This window comes from Bos javanicus, chromosome 8 (genome assembly GCF_032452875.1).
Source record: "Bos javanicus breed banteng chromosome 8, ARS-OSU_banteng_1.0, whole genome shotgun sequence".
Taxonomy (NCBI): Eukaryota; Metazoa; Chordata; class Mammalia; order Artiodactyla; family Bovidae; genus Bos; species Bos javanicus.
This window is the reverse complement of record NC_083875.1, coordinates 45,687,365-45,710,830: the sequence shown is the minus strand read 5'-3', so window position 1 is coordinate 45,710,830 and position 23,466 is coordinate 45,687,365. Positions and strand designations below refer to the sequence as shown.

Here is a 23,466-nt window from a genome sequence, read left to right as displayed (position 1 = left end):
TAAAGGAACTCATACAGAATGGTGGAGAGATGCTATGCTGCAGGCTGGGGAAGCTGGGGACCATCTGCAGAGTCCCAGGGCCAGCGCTGCTGGTGCAGGAGCAGAGGTAAGGGGGCCTCTATCCTGGAGGATGGTCTGCCTAGAAAATGCAAACTGCTGGCCCACGGACCCAGGCCGGCTGCGAGAAGTATGTTTTGGGCCCAAAGAGATTTTTTTAAAAATTTGAATGATTGCTAAATTAAGTAACAGGAAATTCCTATAAAATCCAGTCTTCCACAGATTCTAATGAGAAATGAGATGGGCAGGCAACTCCAAGCCCACATTTGTGAGTAGCGATGAGGCTGAGGCACGTCCTCTCCATTGTTCCAGGGTCCCTACTGCTGCTTCTGCGTCACACACCGGGCCTGTTCTCGCCATTGGCATCATCTCTGCCTGGTCCCTCTGTGTGCATGTCAGCCCAACATCCTCACTGCACTGTATGAAGAAGCTGAGGCTTGAGAGGCAGTGTAACTTGCTCAAGGTCACACTAGAGTTGAATAGAGCTAGAATATGAACTTTGTTTTCCAATTAAACACCTTTTCTATGGTCACCCCTGATGAAATTTTATAAATTTGTTACTGCAGAAATTGAGGGAGCTGAGACCAATGTGCCTAGAAGCGTGAGGATCATCCCATAAGCCAGCAAAAACAAATGCAGATTTGATGCTTGATGTGAGCTGTGGAGATCTTTTGTTTGAGAAGAGTTATGGCCAGAGAGGTTTGAGGAAAAGTAAGTAGGCAAAATATGCTGTACAAAGCAACATATTTATCTTTCTCAAAAAAGTTAAAATAGAATTACCACTCGAGCCAGCTATCTCATATATATCCCAAAGAATGGAAAACAGGGTCTCAGATATTTGTTCCCTCAGTGTTATGGGCTGAACTGTGGGCTTCCCTCCAGCCTCCATTTATATCTTTAAGTCCTAACCCCAGTACTTTAGTATGTGTTGGTATTTGGAGATAGGCTCCTTAAAGAGGTATAATTAAGGTTAAGTGACATAATTGGGATGGCTCTAATTCAATATGATTTGTGTCCTTATGAGAAGAGGGGGAGGAGATTAGGACTTGGATACACAGAGGAAAGACCATGTGAAGAGGAAGAAGATGGCCATCTACAAGCCAAGGAGAGCCGCCTCAGAGAAAACCAACCTTGGTAACACCTTGATCTTGGACCTCTAGCCTCTAGAACTGTGAGAAAATAAATTTCTGTTGTTTAAGCCACTTAAGTCTGTGGTACTTTGTTATGGCAGCCCTAAAATTAATACATCAATTTCACAGCAGCCTTATTCACAGTAGCCAACAGATGGTATAATTTCACCGACTTCCTCATGTAAGTAGTCAAATTCAAAGAAGAACGTAGAAGGGAGGTTGCCAGGGGCTGAAGGGAGGGGGAAATGGGGAGTTGTTTAGTGGGCAAAGAGTTTCATGTTTTCAAGATGAAAAAGTTCTGGAGACTGGTTGCACAACAATGTGAATGTACTTTGAATGTTGAACTGTTCACTTAAAAATGGTTAAGATGGTAAGTTTTGTGTTATGGGTATGTTACCACAATTTTTAAAAAGTAACATATTAAAAATGAATATCTGATAGTTAACAAGAATAGAGGTATATAAGCTTCTAATGTTTTAACACTTAAAAAGGACATGTAAACATTTAGCCCTGTGTAAACAATTGGGCATTTATAAAGTCGCATTAAATGCTCTTGGAATAATCTGACATTAAATAGCAAAAGCTATGTAACCAATTAATCTTTTAAAAAATATTTGTTATCTTCATTATTCAGTATGTACTGAGTGATATCCAAGTATAGAACTGGCATTTTGCTTCCCTAAAAATCTTAGATTAGGTCCTATCTGCTGCCCAAGAAAGGATGAGAATACACTTCAGGGAAACAGATACCTCAGCTGATAAGGCATTACAGGCATGGCTCAGCTGGGAAAATATCTGCCTGCAATGCAGGAGACCTGGGTTCGATCCCTGGGTTGGGGAGATCCCCTGGAGAAGGGAAAGGCTACCCACTCCAGTATTCTGGCCTGGAGAATTCTGCGTCGCAGAGTCAGACACGACTGAGCGACTTTCACTTTCACCATCTTTGCTTTGAATTCTGGCTTTTCCTCTTAGCTGTATATGCAATACTGGATGTGTTTCTTAACCCCTCCAGTTACTGGAAACTCCAGGTTCCTATATGTAAAACGAGAACAACAACACTGAACATGCAGGATTACTGGAGTAACAGCAAACGCCCAACACAAATACCCATTTTTGCACATTGTATTCTAGGCGCCAGGATGCAGTAGAGATTAAACAGAGATCTCTGACTCATGGAACTTACACAGCATTGAGGAAAACAGGTAATGAGAGGAAAATACTTAAAATATATAGTATGTTGGTCAAAAGCACTAAGGAGAAAAATAAGGAGAGAGAGAGGTGAGTGAGCAGCACAGACCATTCCCAAGCAGCACAGTTTCCCTGCTCTGCTCTGGAGTTTTCAGGGCCTTAGGCATGAGTCAGAAACCAGGGGACACATCCAGGTCCCCTATGTCCCATGAGGCACTATCAAGGTCTCTGAAGCCTCACTGAAGCCCCTTTCCCTGGGTAGGGACAGGCACAGGCACCCCGACTCCCTTAGAGCTCTAAAGATCACATTCAAACTGCCAGCTCTTCCTGGCTTCTCTAACTTTGCTCAAAGACTGTAGGTAGTCAGCTAAATGGTTTCTGACCACTTCCTTTGCATGTCCTGCAGTCTCACACCTTGCTTTTGTTTTGGGTTTCTGCTGAAACTGATAATCAAAATACTTCATTTTAACATTCTGCTGCTGTTTTTAGCAAAGAGGTTAGTAAAGGTTATACATGAATTCACACAAGGACATAAAGTATTATCTGGGCTTTAAGAATCTTTATATTCGAATGTGGATGTGTTTGTCCATTGCTACTTAAAAAATTAATGAAGTACAATCCATAAAAGAGTAGGGAGATAATGCAAGAATAAACCATCCAATGTAAATAAACGCATCCGCAGCCTACAGCAAATTCCTCTTCCCTTGAAGATGCCCCAAGTAGAAAGGTAAAATATGTTCTAAAAGGGATTTTCACTTAAATGTTTATGTCACTGATCGATTTCATGTTTGTTTCTCTCCAGTTCTGACACTGGTAATAGTCTTGCTATTGCTCGGTTTCCTTACTTTACTGTTGACTTCTTGGGCACAAGCCTGTTTGGAATTGGTTTCTAATGTCCCAGGCTGAGTTTTCCAGATTCCATTTCAGGGGTCACTTTCTCTTGGGAGGAGTGCCTTCAAAACTGAACAATCTACTCAGAAGGCCTGCCATTTTTCAGCCTCGCAGCTTGGGAAGATCCATTTTCTAGAAGCAATTTTATGTGAACAGGTTTGAGTCTGGCTGGCTGCCTGGGTTCTGCACCATCAAGTTTTGCCACAGTTCCCTCAATTTAGATGGTCTGAGGGCTAATTGCACCTAATTTGCAGCAAGGTACTCAGGAAACTGTTAATCTATCTAGTTTTCTTCCTCCCTCGTAAAAGCAGAGGCGCTGCCAACATTCTTCAGCTGCTCTGGTCTCTGCACACGTCACAAACTTGTCACAGGTTAAGCAGGATAAGGAGGGGGAATTTTATGTCCTCCTAGCTCCCTCTGGGAGCTGACATTAGTGGCTCTCTGATGCCGCTCAGGCCTCTCTGTCATTTACAAAAATGTTCCTTTCTTTTACCAGCAACATTAGTTTGGCTTCACTGGAGAACATTAGCCTGGCTGGACTGCTGAAAACAGGAATAGGTAATTTTATAGCCTGGAACACTCTGATTTCTGTTTGCAGACCTAATGAGTGTTTTATAGCTGATTCTCACGGGGGCACTTGCTCAGAGAACATATGGTACAAAGCACAGTTTTTGTCTTTCAAAAGTTATCCCCTCACTGCCTTTTTTGTCAAAGTAATAACATAATATATCATATGATAGAGATGACTAATGATAAAATAAACAACCTCCTGCTCCCGCCTGTACCCCAGTCATCTCCCCAAGGGCAGTGCCTTTCACTATTTCTCTTTTTAGCCCTTCTGGTGGTTTCCTTCATATCTTTTGATGAATCAGGGAATAAAATATATTATCAACTCAAGGCAGCATCTATTGATTCAATACAAAGGATGTTTGCCTCCTCCTACTTTGCACTTCCTCCCAACATTTGCTATTTATATTTTATTTATTGTGTAACTGTAAATCATATACTTAATAACCTTTTCTATTCCATCAACCATATACCATATATCTTTAATTTCCCACATTATTTAATCTTTGTCCTTGTCTTCCCACTTTGTCATAGCTATTAATATTTAAATTCCTTTATTCTTATAGCTATAACCAATTTTTCTGTGCTTTGTCCATGGATTGATTCTAAAAATAGAAAATCGCTCCATACAGTTTATTATTATGACTATTGAAAATCTTGTTAATGCCTAGGCAACACTGAGTTAGGTTTACATTTTCCTCTCTAGATTCAAAATCATGATTGCTGGGCCATGCGAAGAAACATGTTTCCAACATCAAGGTTAAATGGAGTCTTTTAAAATCTTTGCTTAAATTTATACCATGTTTAGGGTGCTTCATGTTTGGAGGTTTTTGCCCTTTAGAAATGGACTGAGTACCATGGGGGTAAAGCTAGGGAGCATCTGGACTAAGGGTGGAGGCCTGAATACAAGCCCTGCTTCTTTGATTATTAGTTACAATACTGGGCAAGCATGACCCTGAGCTCCCAGTTCCTCCTCTTCAAGTGAGAATGCAGTCCCCACCAAGCCCACCTCCCAGGGCCATCAATCAAGAGGACCAAGTCAGACCCTGCAAGTGAGAGAAAGGCCAACAGAGGGTAATGCTCTTCTGTCTAAACGACCCAGGGTGTCACTATGACTTCTACCTCTGGGACTCTGCTTGTTTCCTGGCGGACGGTAGGTGTTTCTGAGGAGTTTGGCTTTATCGTAACACTTGGGGAAGAAGTCTTTTTCTGCTAGTCTAAGTTTAGCTACCTACCGGAATACTGACTGATGATAAGAAACGTGGACAGGAAAGTTCTCCTCGCAGAGAAAACCCACAAGTACAGCCTAGTCTCATGTAAAGGCTACAAATACTTGTTCAGTCCTAGAGACACATGTGCTTATGAGCAGGTCCCTCCCTGCAGGACTCAGGCACTTCTGATGTGATGGTCAAGCCAAGGTCACGTGTGTGTCTTAGAAAAGCTCACTCTGGCTCGCGTGGCTCAGGGGTGGAGGCTGCTCCAGGGTATAGAGTTCTGAAGCCCTGGCACAGGGGTTCCCAGCTACAGCCAGGAGAGTGTCAGCCTGCAGCAAATCTCATGCCCTTGCCAGGATGAGCGTCTCCTTCACACGAGCTCCTGGGTTGATTGTATAGGCACATCTGCAAGACCCCTGGTGTGAACCCAGAGCACTGGGAAGCCCTTGGCCATGGCTACTGCATACAGACCACCACCCACCTTCCTAACCTACCCTGCCAGGCTTTCAGCAGGATCTGCTGCTTTCTGTCTTTTCTCCTTTTCAGCCATGAGCATGGCTGCTGCTCTTCCACGCTCTCCCACTTTGGCTATTTTTAGACAGGGAGGCTGCTTGTATCTAATGAAGGCAAGCAGAGTGGCAGGCTCTCTCTCTGGAATCGAATGACAGCTACCTATGGGTCTAGTGCTGGGGTTTAACCCCACTCTCTCCCTGCATTAAGTGTCGCCCGAGGCACAAAGACCGCTGGAGACCCGGTGCAGAAAGCTGCTCTTTGAACTGGCAGGGGAAGAGAGCAGCAAACAGCGTGCTGCCAGGGCTATTAGTTCTGGGGACAGGAAGCCACAGCTGCTGAGAGAGCTAAAGCAACTGAGCTCCTGCCACCAGCAGCCTCAGAGGCAGGCAGAGGAAGGAAGCAGGGCCCTCCCTTTGGGGAAAGCGTGTGCATCTGTGGGTGGTGGCTGGAGGGAGAACGCTTTCAAGAAAGAACCCCCATCCAAGTTCAAGGAACTTTTCCACCATCTATCTCTAGGAGATTTTATTTTTCTTTTCAACATCCTCCCACATACATTTTAAAGCTAGCAGTCCTCCTCAGATATTATTTCATTTAATCATCAGAGATCACCCTGTTAGGCTGGGTCTTATCCTAGTTATTTTGTACATGTGAGTTTTAAGGCTAACGTGTCTAACCACAGTTAATAAATGGTGGTACTGGATTTGAACCAGGCCTGATTGGGGAGCTATGCTGTATCCTATACATGCTGTCTAAGCACTGAGGAGAATTAGTCCTTTGCTGCGCTCCTAAGCTATCCCCAGCAATAATGATTCAGTTATAAAAGAGATATATAAATCTGTTTCCAAATGACAAATCTATTATCATAAATCAGTCTCGATTATCTGACTTGAGAGGCAGGATAGATATGAAAGAAGAGCAAAAAGAATTTTTGATACCCGCCCCCCATGGGCTCAGTCACTTCAGTCATGTCCAGCTCTTTGCAACCCCATGGACTGTAGCCCACCAGGCTCCTGTGTCCATGGGGTTCTCCAGGTAAGAATTCTGGAGTGGGTAGTCATGCCCTCCTACAGGGCATCTTCCGAACCCAGGGATCGCACCCACGTCTCCTGCACTGCAGGTGGATTTTTTTTTTTTTTTTTTTTTTTACCACTTCGCTACTGGGGAAGCCCCTGGATACCTTATACACAGAAATTAATTTGAGATGGACCACAGACAAAATGTGAAAGCTAATGCTTCCCTGGTGGCTCAGTGGTCAAGAATCTGCCTGCCAGTGTAGGAGACAGGTTTGATCCCTGATCCAGGAAGATTCCACATGCTGCATGGGACAACTAAGCCCATGGGCCACAACTACGGAGTCCACGTGCCGTAACTACTGAAGCCTGTGCTCCTCGACAAGGGAAGCCACATAAGAAGAAGCCAATAAACCACAGCTGGAGAGTAGCCAGTGTTTGACACAACTAGAGAAAAACTCGCACAGCAATGAAGACTCAGCACAGCCAAAAATAAAAATAAATGTGAAGGCTAACACCAGTAAGCTTCTAGAATAAAACAAAGGGGAATGTTGCCTTGACCTTGGGTGGTCATGACCAGGAAGGGGCAGAAGGGAACTTCTGGTAGGACAGGAATATTCTTAATCTAGATCTGGGTGATGGTTACTGCAACATACACATTTGTCAAAATTTGTGGAACTGCATACTTAAGATCTGTGCATTTTGCTATATACAAATCATATTTCAACAGTAAACTGTCCACATCAAAAAGCTATCTGCTTTTCTATTCACAAAACTATAAATCATCCATTCAAACGTACACCAAGTGCTGACTTCACCCACTTACTGTGCTAAAAGTGAAAAGTTGGTAAACAGTTCACACATGGCTGAATCAACTGACTTAAGGAGCTTTCAAGAAAGTTGGTGAGATGATAAATATTAAAAAGAAAATGACTTATATGTGTCATTATCAAAAATGCAAAAAAATCCCCAGTCAAAACAACAAAAAATGAAAAACCTTGACAAAGTAATTTCTAGTGGACTTCATAAAACTGAACAGTTTCTATTCTTGTAAGACGTCTTTTCCTGTTCATATTTGGTAGAGTCTAAAACTAGATTTGGTTCTCTCCCCAGAGCTCTTTTCTATGAAGTTGAGAGATAATACAGTTAAGTAGGTCCCAGAGGTAAGGCTTAGGGCTTCCTTGGTGGCTCAGATGGTAAAGAATCTGCCTGCAATGTGGAGATCCAGGTTCAATCCCTGGGTTGGGAAGATCCCCTGGAGAAGGAATTGGCAACCCACTCCAGTATTCTTACCTGGAGAATCCCATGGACAGAGGAGCCTGGAGGGCTACAATCCATGGGATCCAAAGAGTCAGACATGACTAAGCCACTAACACATACAGAAGGAAGGCTTAGGGGGATAAAAAAGACTCTAATATGAGTAGTCCACAAAAACCCATAGAGAAGTGGCTTGCACTGAACAGTGCTCTCTAGCTAGAGAAACACACCACAAAGGTAGCAGGAACTGAGACTTATGGCCTCCATGGAATGTGGAAGAATAAGCTAGAACAGGAGGCAGGGCAGATGAATTCCAGTACTAACTCAGCAATAAGTGTGGTGTGTGCTCTCTTTGGGTAAGCTGTTAAGCCGCCCGGAGTCCCAGTTTCCTCCTCTGTAAAACTCAGGGCTTTGAACTTGGTGAGGTCCTTCCAACTTTCAAAAGCTTTGATCCTTAGCCTAGTTGGCCCTCGTTCAACTTCCCCAGAAAACCAAGCCTGAGGTCACAGCAGTCTATCAGGAATACAGTATGCAGAAATGGAGATGCCCATGCTGTATAAGCTAATGGAACCACTAAGGGTTTAAGATAAAGTGAACAAATAATTCTCAACCACAGCACCCTTAACCTCTACACTGCACCTCAATGACATAACTTCCACAGATGGGGTCTGTAGTCAGATATTCTGCAATCTCTTTACACTTGCTTCCTATCAGGATTGGAAAAAACAAATCCAGAAGAAGTAAGCCTTATTCAGAGATGATACTATAGGTTAAATTGTGTCCCTCTAAAATTTGTATGTTGACAACCTTGCCCCCAGTACCTCAGAATGTGACCTTATTTGGGAAAAGGGCAATTGCAGATGTAATTAGTTAAGATGAGGTCATAAGAGGAGATCCGAACAGACATGCACACAGGGAGAAGGACATGTGAAGATGAAGGCAGAGATCAGGTGATGCCTCTTTAAGCTAAGGAATGTCAAAGACTCACAGGAAGTCACCAGAAGCCAGGTGACAAGCATGAAACAGATTCATCCCCATGGTCCTCAGAAGCAAGCAGCACTGTGAACATCTCAGGCTCCTGGCCTCCACCACGGTGAGAAAACACACTTCTGTTGTTTAAGCCACATGGTATATGGTGTTAGCAAACTAGTACAGGTGTTATAAATGCTTAAAGGACAACCCTGCCTGGCCAGGGGGCTGGCTCACTAGCTTTCTCTCCCTTTCCTTAGCCCATAGCACAGCAGAGCAAGGTTACTGGTGATAAGTTGCTTCAGTCATGTCTGACTCTTTGCAACCCCATGGACCACAGCCAGCCAGGCTCCTCTGTCCATGGAATTCTCCAGGCAAGAATACTGGAGTGGGTTGCCATGCCCTCCTCCAGGGGATCTTCCCGACCCAGGGATCGAACCCGAGTCTCTTACACCTCCTGCATTGACAGGTGGGTTCTTTACCACTAGCGCCACCTGGGAAGAACCACCAGTAACTTCAACCTTCAGGAAATTTATGATTTGGGTACCTGAAAAGAGTATTTACCATTCCCATTCTTTTCTAAACACCACATTTCCTGTTTTTAAAAAGCAAGTAACCAAATATTTGTTAAGCCTTTTATTATCTAACCAGGAATCTTCAGATAGCATTTGTGACTTAGCTATCAGACTTCACTCAGGGCCTCCTTGTGTCAGTATGCTAAACATGTACAGGGTGGAAATGACCACCGTCAGCAAGTGGCATCATTTAGTCCAAACCCATATTACTACCAGTCTGCAGAAGCTACTGGAAAGAATATGAGAAAATATTACAAGGCAGCTTTACCATCACAGATGTACACTGTAAGTAGCACTGTTCAGGGCTATTGGAAAACCATAAGCACCATTGATTTTTAGTGGGCCTCCTAGCTTCAGCGAGGTGCAGAATGACTGGAAGTTTTCTCATACATGGCCAGGCCAATGCCAAATTAATTATAAGCTCTGACTTGAATAATCAGAAAATGTCACAGAAACTACTGGCCTCTGCCGGACAGGTCAGTACCCTGTCTTGAGTCGTTAGATACATAAGCAGTTTAGGGAGAGAGAAGAGCCCTAGTTTGTGAAAGATGGGAGGTGGCTGGCTGAGATGGGGGAGGTAAAAGAGTACTGGCATCTCTGAGAACTGGGACTCATTCTACTTCAAATCATGGCTCAGGTTTAATTATTTCTGACAGCGGTCTTTTCATACACTGAACCCCTTCCTGTAAGTTAAGGAATAAACTAGGTGCTTTAGAATCAAAGGTCAGGACACCCCGGTAGTTACAACAGTGGCTCTCCAATGACCAGGCACTAGAAAGTACAGGACCAGGAAGCTGCTGTTTCACCACACACACACACACACACACACACACACACCTCTTCCAGTTATAAGATAAATAAGTCCTGGGGATGGGGTGGATGGCATGGTGACTGGAGATAATGAAGGACAGGGAAGCCTGTTGTGCTGCAGCTCACGGGGTTGCAAAGAGTGTAATACAACTTAGCAACTGAACAACAACAAAACTGTTATGCCTTAAAGTTGCAAAGAGAGTAGATCTTAAAAACAAATCAAATCAAACTAACCAAAACAAAGAGAGGCAAAACATACTCCCTACCTTTAGTAAATAAAACCAACTTTTAACCTCAAAAACAAAACAAAACAAAAAGTAACTATGTGAAGTGACAAATATATTCATTAGCTTGATACAGTAATCATTTCACTATGTACAGCAAATTATTATGTTGTATGCCTTAAATATATGCCATTTTTATTAAAGATATATACTGTAAAAACAGTTCTAGGGGAGAATAATTTGTAATCACCCATGCAAAATAGGAAATATGTAAGTTCCAAATATATTTAGCATGATAAAACTTTGATGAATTGGATGTGTATCATTTCCTATTTAAGTCTTGGGAAACTACTATTTTAGAGAAATTGGTCATCGGCATTCAAATTAATGTATCAGATGGTCATAAAATACTAAAATCCCCCAGAAAAGAAAACAAAAAGGAAAAAACAAACCCAAACTGGCTTAACAGAATGGTAAGGCAGTGGGAAGTACAGTCCAGACGTGGTGTGGTGTGTGTCTGCGAATGACTGGACAAGAATGGCCCATTCTGGGCAGCCTAGCAAAGCATGAGGAGGATGTAGGTCACTGCTGAAGGGCCTTACCCACACCTTCAAGGACTGACACTGGCATTGCCCTGCAGCTGGTATTGAGAGTGCCTGGAAGGGTTGGCATCCAGCTGTGTAGGCTGAACCTAATTGATGTTCAGGGGCTCTGAATATGACTGACTTTACTGAATCAGATATGAGGCATTTACCACGTGTCACACACAAGAAATCCTACCTTCCAGAAAGCACACATAAGTCAACTAATAAACGATTGGGCACTTTGCAAAACATCATAGAAAGGTAACCCATTATTTCACACTGTTCATAGACCTGACTCTTTGTTATGTGTAAATGTGCTTTGCAATCTGCAAATGCAAACAATAATGTTTAAAAGCTGTCACTGAACTTACACCCTTTCCAATTTATTCTTCCTACTGGAGAAGTCTATATTATCCACTTTAGGGGTTTGATTTAAGCTCTAGTTATTTTGGATAATGCCTATCTTTCATATGGCATGTCTACATCCCATTAAACATGAAATTTCTCAATGGCTATTAATAAAAATGCTCTCAAACTACTTACCATTTCCTTAGATGATGTAGTTATACGACATGTGAGTTGATTTAGGAAGACGTACCTGAAAGCTTTGATTCTCCCCCTGTGGTTTCCCTTTCTAACCAGTGTCACTTAGCTGCAACGTGGGCATTTATTCCATCTGAAATTATTCTTTATCCATATAATAACTTTCCTTATTTATCACCGGTTGACGTGAATAATTTATATGCAAGTGTCTACTATGCCCCTTGCCCTTGGAAGGTCCTCTGCTCCAGTAAAGCTGGAGGGGCCTAAATAGACTTCCTCATGTCCCCCTGTCTCTAACAATAAAACCATTTCTGAGAATCGAGTCTCAGAAATTATAAAGTCTGTCACTTGTGTTGAATACATGTTAGCTGTTATTAATATGATCACTAAAGATAATTCTAATATGTATTTTTATGGACTTCATAAGGAATGGTGTACTGGTAAATGTTTAACAACTAGAATTTTGGGGAAAAGTGTGTGTGTATATATGTTTATATTAAACTTTACTGACAAAAAATGTGTAACACAGACTGTAAAAATAATAATAAAATATGCAGTAGTCTTTACTGTAAATTCCACCAATTGATGGTCACATAATGCTTTTGTTGATTTTGGTAGAACTTCTACATCCATAGTTACTTTGTGACTGCAACTGATGACCATGTATTTTTAACATGATGTTGGTTGGTATTTTCCTTTACATTAATAAGACAAAAATGAAATAAAGACATCTGTAAGAAGTTGACTCATTTGTCAATGATATGAGCTACTTCTCTGATGAATGGAAAAACAGTTTTCAAATAATGGAAGACTACTTCCTCAATTTTTTATGCTATTGACAATGCAATTGTTGTAGATATGACACACTTTGAAGGTTTAAAAGGAGATAATCAAAATCTAGTCCTAACTTACACTGCTTGAAAACTGCTATGGAATAAATCTACTTCAGTTTACCAATGTGATGTCACTGAATGAGGAGCTGGAATGAAATGCACTGTAGGTGACTACCTAGCATCCCACCACATAGATCCAACCTGCATAAACAACCTTAAGGTTAAATAACAATAGGCACATAGCAATTAGAAGGGAATCACTTTTGAGTATTACCTTTTGAAAAATACAACTTGATTTAGTTGTAAATTTGTCTAATTTAATTTCTAAATTAAATTTACTACTGTGGTCAAGAATCCCTTAGAAGAAATGGAGTAGCCATCATAGTCAACAAGAGAGTCTGAAATGCAGTACTTGGATGCAGTCTCAAAAACGACAGAATGATCTCTGTTCATTTCCAAGGCAAACCATTCAATATCATGGTAATCCAAGTCTATGCCCCCACCGGTAATGCTGAAGAAGCTGAAGTTGAACGGTTCTATGAAGACCTACAAGACCTTCTAGAATTAACACCCAAAAAAGATGTCCTTTTCATTATAGTGGACTGGAATGCAAAGTAGGAAATCAAGAAACACCTGGAGTAACAGGCAAATTTGGCCTTGGAATATGGAATGAAGCAGGGCAAAGGCTAAAGAGTTCTGCCAAGAGAACGCACTGGTCATAGCAAACACCCTCTTCCAACAACACAATAGAAGACTCTACACATGGACATCACCAGATGGACAACACTGAAATCAGACTGATTATATTCTTTGCAGCCAAAGATGGAGAAGCTCTATACAGTCAGCAAAAACAAGACCGGGAGCTGACTGTGGCTCAGATTATGAACTCCTTATTGCCAAATTCAGACTTAAATTGAAGAAAGTAGGGAAAACCACTAGACCATTCAGGTATGACCTAAATCAAATCCCTTATGATTATACAGTGGAAGTGAGAAATAGATTTAAGGGACGTGATCTGATAGAGTGCCTGAAGAACTATGGATGGAGGTTCGTGACATTGTACAGGAGATAGGGATCAAGACCATCCCCAAGAAAAAGAAATGCAAAAAAGCAAAATGGCTGTCTGAGGAGGTCTTACAAATAGCTATGAAAAGAAGAGAAGTGAAAAGCAAAGGAGAAAAGGAAAGATATACCCATTTGAATGCAGAGTTCCAAAAAATAGCAAGGAAAGATAAGAAACCCTTCCTCGGCAATCAGTGCAAAGAAATCGAGGAAAGCAGTAGAATGGGAAAGACTAGAGATCTCTTGAAGAAAATTAGAGATACAAAGGGAACATTTCATGCAAAGATGGGCTCAATAAAGGACAGAAATGGCATGGGCCTAACATACCATACTTTATATTATGGGGCTCCAAAATCACTTCAGGTGGTGACTGCAGCCATGAAATAAAAAGACACTTACTCCTTGGAGGTAAAGTTATGACTACCCAGACAGCATATTCAAAAGCAGAGACATCCATACATTACCATGCATGGATGTGAGAGTTGGACTATAAAGAAAGATGTGAGAGTTGGACTATAAAGAAAGCCGAGCACTGAAGAATTGATGCTTTTGAACTGTGGTGTTGGAGAAGACTCTTGAGAGTCCCTTGGACTGCAAGGAGATCTAACCAGTCCATCCAAAAGGAAATAAGTTCTGGGTGTTCATTAGAAGGACTGATGTTGAAGCTGAAACGCTAATACTTTGGCCACCTGATGTGAAGAGCTGACTCATTTGAAAAGACCCTGATGCTCGGAAATATTGAGGGCAGGAGGAAAAGGGGACAACAGAGGATGAGATGGTTGGATGGCATCACCAACTCAATGGACATGAGGTTGAGTAAACTTCGGGAGTTGGTAATGGACAGGGAGGCCTGGTGTGCTGCAGTCCATGGGTTGCAGAGTTGGACACAACTGAGTGACTGAACAGAACTGAACTAATTTCTAAAAATGGCTGTGCTTAACAACTGGCTCCCAAAATTTGACAAGTGAATCTCAAAAGCTACAAAGAGTGGGCTCCAGGACACCACTGGACAAACACTAAAGAAAAATCTTAGGAGATATTTTGGACACAGCTTATCAGAGTTCCTGCTTCCATTGGAATCATAGTGATTCCATGACTGCTGGCAAAATATTACCAGTGAACAATAGAGGCTGGTGGGATTTCCAAATAATTTCTATCCATGCATCCATATGCAATTTCTTAATCAACAGACATTGAAAACACAATTACATCAACTTTAGACTTCGAAGAGTTCAAGCCCACTTCTTTCAGTTCAAAAAGTACAGACTAAAAAAGTCTACTACCTTCTTGAATGAAAAATCATATATATTAAGGGAATAAAATCTATAATGCTTGGATAGACAAAAGTTCGTTTATCTTGGTACTAATGACCTACTTTGTTTTACCAGCACTTTCCCTCACATTGTGGAAAAGATGATCTCAGATGATCCCCTGATGCAATCTACTGCTTTCCTACCAATTGCCAGGAACAACCAAACACCAGCAGTAATTGTCAAAGCTCAGTCCTGTCCCATTACAAGTACCTAATGAATAAGCATCTAAAAGACGTGCACAGTGCCTGCTGTTGACAACCTGTAATTAACCCTGGCTATAATTCTAGATGTCACAGAGTTTCAGTGAAAAACAATTTCAGGGAAAACAAATGCTCCTTAAACAAATTTAGACTTCACCGTCTAAATTTGTTTATGATTTTAGAAAGTCAGCCTCATCCCTTATAATCAATGGAAAAGATCAATGGAAAGGTCTGTGGATTCAGAGTTGAAGGGCCTAGATTCTGGTCTTGATTCTGCTACTGCCTATCTCGAGTGATGCTAAGTAATGTGACCTCTATTTATCTTAGTTTGCTAATTTTTAAACTAAAAGTGTTGGGCTAAATAATGGCCAATTTTTAAAAATGAGGAAATCAACCTCCATAATCAAAAGCATTTCCTACTGCTTAAAAAACCCATATGAATTTAAAATGCAACAAATATATCCTCCATGTAACTCTCTTGAACAACTATTAAGCCCTTCTTGCAGATTTTCAATGTCACACTCCTCGTCATTCTTGCAAACACACACTGTGATTCCTCTAGTTTCTAAATGTACATTTGACCTTCTTTCAAATGTGTATTCTCAGTTTTCCCTATTGAAATTTGTTTACTTGTGAGAACAAGGCTCTCTTTTTCCAGTAGATCAGCAAGCAATTCCCAGAAAGGGCTAGGGTGTGAGGTGTCGGACATACCCAGGTACAAAAGATATCATGTCAATGTATTAAGAAGACAAGGTGTGGTGGTCTCAGCCCCTGGGCTGGGGGGTGTTGTTCTATCGTCTCTCACTGCAGTTCTTAAAAATGGCTAAACCTTAATTTAAAAATTCTGAGTCTGTGGTCTTTTCTCAGAACTGTCCAATTAAAAATGTTTGTAGTTTTAAGCATGTTGTGCCTGAGACTAAACAAAGACTGTAACCATCACACCTGAGAACAGTAATACTTGCCCCTTATTGAGGCACTGAACTTGGTGCTTTACATATATTATCTCACTTACAATTTTACCAACCCATCAAAGTGGGTATTATCAAGTTTCATACATGAAGCAAATGAAGCCCCAAGAAGCTACGTATTGTGCCAGGTTTAGCAGGCAAGTAAGTGTATGACAAGAATACACAGTGTACGGCAAGAATACACAGAAGAACTGTACAAAAAAGGTCTTAGTGACTCAGATAACCACGATGGCGTGGTCACCCACCTAGAGCCAGACATCCTGGAGTGTGAAGTCAAGTGCGCCTCAGGAAGCATTGCTGCCAGTGAAGCCAGTGGAGGTGATGGAATTCCAGCTGAGCTATGTAAAATCTGAAAACATGATACTGTTAAAGTTTTACACTCAACGTATCAGCAAATTTGGAAAACGCAGAACTGGCCACAGGGCTGGAAAAAGTCAATCTTCATCCCAATTCCCAAGAAGGGCAGTACTAAACAATGTTCAAACTGCCGAACAGTTGCACATGCTAGTAAGGTTATTCTCAAAATCCTTCAAGCTAGGCTTCAGCAGTACTTGAATTAAGAACTTTTCAGATGTATGAGCTGGATTTAGAAAAGGCAGAGGAACCAGATATCAAATTGCCAACATTCACTGGATCATAAAGAAATCAAGGGAATTCCAGAAAGACAGCTACTTCTGTTTCATTGACTGTACTAAAGCCTTTGACTGTGTGGATCACAACGAAATGTGGAAAACTCTCGAGATGGGAATACCAGACCACCTTACCTATCTGCTGAGAAACCTGGAGTCAAGAAGTATGAGGGTCAAGAAGCAACACTTAGAACCTTATATGGAACAACTGACTAGTTCAGAACTGAGAAAGGAGTATGACAAGGCTGCATACTGTCACCCGGTTTAACTTATATGCAGAGTACATCATGAGAGATGCTGGGGTAGATGAGTTATAAGCTGGAATCAAGATTGCCAGGAGAAACATCAACAACCTCAGATATGCAGATGATACTATGGTAGAATGGTAGAAAGCAGAGAGGAACTAAAAGAGCCTCTTGATAGGGGAGAAAGAGGAGGGTGAAAAGGCTAGCTTAAAACTCAACATTCAAAAAACTAAGATCTTGGCATACAATCTCATCACTTTACGGCAAATAGAAGGGGAGAAGGTGGAAGCAGTGACAGATTTTCTCTGCTTAGGCTCTAAAATCACTGTGATGGTGACTCAGTCAGTTAAGTTGCTCAGTCGTGTCTGACTCTTTGTGACCCCATGAACTGCAGTATGCCAGGCCTCCCGGAGTTTACTCAAACTTATGTCCATTGAGTCGGTGATGCCATCCAACCATCTCATCCTCTGTTGTCCCCTTCTCCTCCCACCAATCTTTCCCAGTATCAGGGTCTTTTTAAATGAGTCAGCTCTTCGCATCAGGTGGCCAAAGTATTGGAGTTTCAGTTTCAACATCAGTCCTTCCAATGAACACCCAGGACTGATCTCCTTTAGGATGGACCAGTTGGATCTCCTTGCAGTCCAAGGGACTCTCAAGAGTCTTCTCCAACACCACAGTTCAAAAGCATCAATTCTTCGGTGCTCAGCTTTCTTTATAGTCCAACTCTCACATCTATACATAACTAGTGGAAAAACCATAGCTTTGACTAGACGGACCTTTGTTGGCAACTGCTTTTTAATATGCTGTCTAGGTTGGTCATAACTTTCCTTCCCAGGAGTAAGTGTCTTTTAATTTCATGGCTGCAGTCACCATCTGCAGTGATTCTGGAGCCCCAGAAAATAAAGTCAGCCACTGTTTCCCTATCTATTTGCCATGAAGTGATGGGACTGGATGTCGTGATCTTAGTTTTCTGAATGTTAAGCTTTAAGCCAACTTTTTCAGTCTCCTCTTTCACATTCATCAAGAGGCTCTTTAGTTCATCTTCACTTTCTGCCATAATGCTGGTGTTATCTGCATATCTGAGGTTATTGATATTTTTCCTGGCTATCTTGATTTCATCTTGTGCTTCCTCCAGCCCAGCGTTTCTCATGATGTACTCTGCGTATAAGTTAAATAAGCAGGGTGATAAGATACAGCCTTGACGTACTCCTTTTCCTATTTGGAACCAGTCTGTTGTTCCATGTCCAGTTCTAACTGTTGCTTCCTGACCTGCATACAGATTTCTCAAGAGGCAGGTCAGGTGGTCTGGTATGCCCATCTCTTTCAGAATTTTCCACAGTTTATTGTGATCCACACAGTCAAAGGCTTTGGCATAGTCAATAAAGCAGAAATAGATGTTTTTCTGGAACTCTCTTGCTTTTTCCATGATCCATCAGATGTTGGCCATTTGATCTCTGGTTCCTCTGCCTTTTCTAAAGCCAGCTTGAACATCTGGAAGTTCACGGTTCACATATTGCTGAAGCCTGGCTTGGGGAATTTTGAGCATTACTTTGCTAGAGTGTGAGATGAGTGCAATTGTGCGGTAGTTTGAGCATTCTATGGCATTGCCTTTCTTAGGGATTGGAATGAAAACTGCACTTTTCCAGGCCTGTGGGCACTGCTGAGTTTTCCAATTTGCTGACATATTGAGTCCAGCACTTTCACAGCATCATCTTTTAGGGTTTGAAATAGCTCAACTGGAATTCCATCACCTCCACTAGCTTTGTTCATAGTGATGCTTCCTAAGGCCCACTGACTTCACTTTCCAGGATATCTGGCTCTAGGTGAGTGATCACACCATCGTGATTATCTTGGTCCTGAAGATCTTTTTTGTATAGATGGAGGAGCGTGGTAAGCTACAGCCCATGGGGTGGCAAAGAGTCGAACACGACTGAGCAACTTCATTTTCACTTTCTGTGTATTGTTGCCACCTCTTCTTAATATCTTCTGCTTCTGTTAGGTCCATACCATTTCTGTCCTTCATCGAGCCCATCTGTGCAAGAAATGTTTCCTTGGTATCTCTAATTTTCTTCAAGAGATCTCTAGTCTTTCCCATTCTGTTGTCTTCCTCAATTTCTTTGCATTGATCGCTGAGGAAGGCTTTCTTATGTCTCCTTGCTATTCTTTGGAACTCTGCATTCAAATGGGTATATCTTTCCTTTTCTCCTTTGCTTTTCGCTTCTCTTCTTTTCACAGCTATTTGTAAGACCTCCTCAGACAGCCATTTTGCTTTTTTGCATTTCTTTTTCTTGGGGATGGTCTTGATCCCTGTCTCCTGTACAATGTCATGAACCACCATCCATAGTTCTTCAGGCACTCTATCAGATCTAGTCACTTAAATCTATTTCTCACTTCCACTGTATAATCGTGAGGGATTTAATTTAGGTCATACCTGAATGGTCTAGTTTTCCCTACTTTGTTCAATTTAAGTCTGAATTTCGCAATAAGGAGTTCATAATCTGAGCCACAGTCAGCTCCCGGTCTTGTTTTTGCTGACTGTATAGAGCTTCTCCATCTTTGGCTGCAAAGAATATAATCAATCTGATTTTGGTGGTGTCCATCTGGTGATGTCCATGTGTAGAGTCGTCTCTTATGTTGTTGGAAGAGGGTGTTTGCTATGACTAGTGCATTCTCTTGGATTAGCCTTTGCCCTGCTTCATTCTGTACTCCAAGGCCAAATCTGTCTGTTACTCCATGTGTTTCTGGACTTTTACTTTTGCATTCCAGTCCACTATAATGAAAAGGACATCTTTTTTGGGTGTTAATTCTAGAAGGTCTTTGTAGAATCGTTCAACTTCAGCTTCTTCAGCATTACTGGTAGGGGCATAGACTTGGATTACCATGATATTGAATGGTTTGCCTTGGAAACGAACAGAGATCATTCTATCATTTTTGAGATTGCATCCAAGTACTGCGTTTCAGACTCTCTTGTTGACTATGATGGCTACTCCATTTCTTCTAAGGGATTCCTGCCAAAGTAGTAGATATAATGGTCATCTGAGTTAAATTCACCCATTCCAATCCATCTTAGTTTGGTGATTCGTAGAATGTTGATGTTCACTCTTGCCATCTCCTCTTTGACCACTTCCAATTTGCCTTGATTCATGGGCCTAACATTCCAGGTTCCTATGCAATATTGCTCTTTACAGAATTGGATCTTGCTTCTATCACCAGTCACATCCACGGCTGGGTTTTGTTTTTGCTTTGGCTCCATCCCTTCATTCTTTCTGATGTTATTTGTCTACCGATTTCCAGTAGCATATTGGGCACCTACCGACCTGGGGAGTTCATCTTTCAGTGTCCTATCTTTTTGCCTTTTCATACTGTTCATGGTGTTCTCAAGGCAAGAATACTGAAGTGGTTTGCCATTCCCTTCTCCAGTGGACCACATTCTGTCAGACCTCTCCACTATGACCTGTCCATCTTAGGTGGCCCCACAGGGCATGGCTTAGTTTCATTGAGTTAGATTATGCTTTGGTCTGTGTGATCAGATTGGCTAGTTGTCTGTGATTGGCAATGGTGACTGCAGTCATGAAATTAGAAGGCAATTGCTTTGTGGAAGGAAAGCTATGACAAACATAGACAGTGTGTTAAAAACCAAAGACATCACTTTGCTGACAAAGGTCTATATAGTCAAATCTATGGTCTTTCCAGTAGTGATGTAAGGATGTGAGATCTGGACAATGAAGAAAGCAGAGTGCCAAAGAACTGATGTGTTTGAGAAGACTCTTGGGAGTCCCTTGGACTGCAAGGAGTTCAAACTATTCAATCCTAAAAGAAATAAACCTTGAATACTCACTGAATGGCTGATGCTGAAGCTCCAAAGCTTTGGCCACCTGACATGAAGAGATAAAGACCCTGATGCTGGGAAAGATTGAAGGCAGAAGGAGAAGAGGGCAACAGAGGATGAGATGGTTGGCTGGCATCACCGATTCAGTGGACATGAACTTGGGCAAACTCGGAGATGGTGAGGGACAGGGAGGCCTGGTTGCTGCAATCCATCGGGGTTGCAAAGAGTTGGACATGACTTAGTGACCAAATGAAAGTGTATGACCTCCCTCACAGTACCTGCCACTGCAAATTAAAACTCCAGCATGACCCAAGTAGGACTGATGCCTGTCTTGGTTTTGAATGGGGAAGACAGCAGTGGAACAGCTCTATGAGATTTTGTGCTTGGCAATTTCACTATTAATGGGATAGAATGCCCATTTTGAAGTGAATGTGACACTTTTCCGAGCAAAGCTTTTACTTCAACACTTGCAAAAAAAGGTCCATTAGGGACTATCCAACATATTGTGCAATCCTGTAAGGTCTTTTCAATGCTAAGCTAAAAGCCATACTTGCAAATGTACTGAAATATCTTTTGTTAGAAAAGCATGGGAAAATTATATACATGCTATGTATATATCACGACGCCATGGGAATACAACTAACTTTATTACTCAACTATCACAAGTTGATACTTGTGGTTACTAAATGTGATCCAGATGTAAACATCAACATGATTTTATGATGATGCCAAGCACTGGCAAGGTGGTGACACAATGAAGACTGCTGTACATTGCTGGGGTCAATGCATGTTGAAAACTACTCTGAAGAAAAGCATCCTCACTGACCCAGCAATACCAATCCTAGGTACACACCCCACAGAAATGCATTCACAGGACACCAAAGTCATGTATAAGAATGCCTTTAGAAGCTTTATATAGTAGCCCTAAACCAAAAGCAACACAAATGTCCATTATCAATAGAACAAATGAAGAAATACTGATATACAGTGGATACTATTTAGCAAAGAGAATCAATAAATATAGCCACACAACATGGATGAGCCCCACAAACATAATATGGAGCTAGGTACAAGAGTATACAGTGATTCTGTTTATGGAATGTTCGAAATCAGGTGAAACTAATATACAGTGTTAGAAGTCTGGAGGGTGGAGGCATTTGGGAAGGAGAAGAGGGGGAGTGGTTGCAAAGGGCCTGGAGAGGGCATCTGAGAAAAACAGAAACAACAAACACAATTCTATTAATATCAGGTAGGGATTACCATTCTTACTTTATACAGATGAAAAAGGGACTTTTAGAGAGGTTATGAAAACACAGCCTACATTATACTTATTTAATTATAAGTGGCTTTAGCCAGAATTCTAAGCCAGATCTGAGTCTCCTCATTCCTTTCTTCACAATATTAGTATTAAATATAGTGACTTCTTTTTCTTTTGCCCACTCAGCACCCCTTTCCACTGATGGTAAGAGCATCCCACTTAGCCGCCCCTCATTCCATGTGGTCCTATGGGGAATGCCCGTGACAGCACCTCACCCGGTGAAGGGGGCCTTTGACTCGCCTGTGCTCACTGGACACTGTAAGGGACCTGAGTCTTGGACTGTGTGATGAATAATCGATGAAGACTAGAGGAGCTCAGTAATAATACCAGAGGCAGTCAAATGTGAAGCTGTCTGTAGGTTTGATATCCCCTGAAAGCAAGCTCAATGGAAGCACAAGCATGACAGATTCCACACACTGCTGTATCCTCACCCTGGACACAGTGCCTGTGATGTCACAGACTCTCAGTAAATACTAAATGTATGGATGAATATTCAATGTATGAATGAATCCTCTGAACTGTTGCATTTCATGTTCTTCCCTTGGCTGGACAGTTTAGCCTTTTCTTTATATTATGTAAACTAATTGCTATTTTCCCAGTGCAATGCCAGATTTCCCTTTCTTTTGCAATGCCAGCTTCTCATGTTTGCAAAGAACCCTATCAGAGTATTATTTCCAGCATCGTTACATGTGCCATAATATTTGAGAATACAGCCCTATGCTAATCTGTCTTCTATAGCGATGTCTTTTCTGTTCTATTGTCACCCCCAAATAAGGACGCGGACAGAAAATTCTTCAATTGCAGCATCAAGGAACTATACAGTATCACAGGAGAGATAGTTTATTAAGTAGCATACAGATCCATGTGAAAAAGACCACCTAAATACGTGAGGAAGTAGTTTATTTCTACACTGCATTTGATTCATCCTAAACTTGGACCGGGAGAAATAGCAATAACCTCAGATATACAGATGACACAACCCTTGTGGCAGAAAGTGAAGAGGAACTAAAAAGCCTCTTGATGAAAGTGAAAGAAGAGAGTGAAAAAGTTCGCTTAAAGCTCAACATTCAGACAACTAAGGTCATGGCATCTGGTCCCATCACTTCATGGGAAATAGATGGGGAAACAGTGGCTGACTTTATTTTGGGGGGCTCCAAAATCGCTGCAGATGGTGATTGCAGCCATGAAATTAAAAGACGCTTACTCCTTGGAAGGAAAGTTATGACCAACCTAGACAGCATATTAAAAAGCAGAGACATTACTTTGCCAACAAAAGTCCATCTAGTCAAGGCTATGGTTTTTCCTGTGGTCATGTATGCATGTGAGAGTTGGACTGTGAAGAAAGCTAAGTGCCGAAGAATTGATGCTTTTGAACTGTGGTGTTAGAGAAGACTCTTGAGAGTCCCTTGGACTGCAAGGAGATCCAACCAGTCCATCCTAAAGGAAATCAGTCCTGGATGTTCATTGAAAGGACTGATGTTGAAGCTGAAACTCCAATACTTTGGCCACTTGATGAAAAGAGTTGACTCATTAGAAA

The 23,466-nt window shown here is 41.7% G+C and overlaps 1 protein-coding gene and 1 long non-coding RNA gene across 12 annotated transcripts in view; one reads left to right on the top strand and one right to left on the bottom strand.

Moving 5' to 3' along the window:
- The window catches only part of LOC133252674 (uncharacterized), an 83,975-nt gene extending 79,601 nt beyond the window's left edge, over nucleotides 1–4,374 (top strand). For 3 of the 5 annotated variants that reach the window (XR_009738042.1, XR_009738045.1, XR_009738046.1), the window contains one exon: nucleotides 624–4,374. This is a non-coding gene — a long non-coding RNA (uncharacterized LOC133252674). Of the gene's footprint in view, nucleotides 1–369; nucleotides 521–623 lie in introns of all 5 variants that reach the window. The other 2 variants (XR_009738043.1, XR_009738044.1) reach the window with 2 other exon arrangements.
- Nucleotides 1–23,466, bottom strand: part of PIP5K1B (phosphatidylinositol-4-phosphate 5-kinase type 1 beta) — a 348,088-nt gene that overhangs the window by 28,302 nt on the left and 296,320 nt on the right. The gene's annotated exons all lie outside the window — the stretch shown is intronic.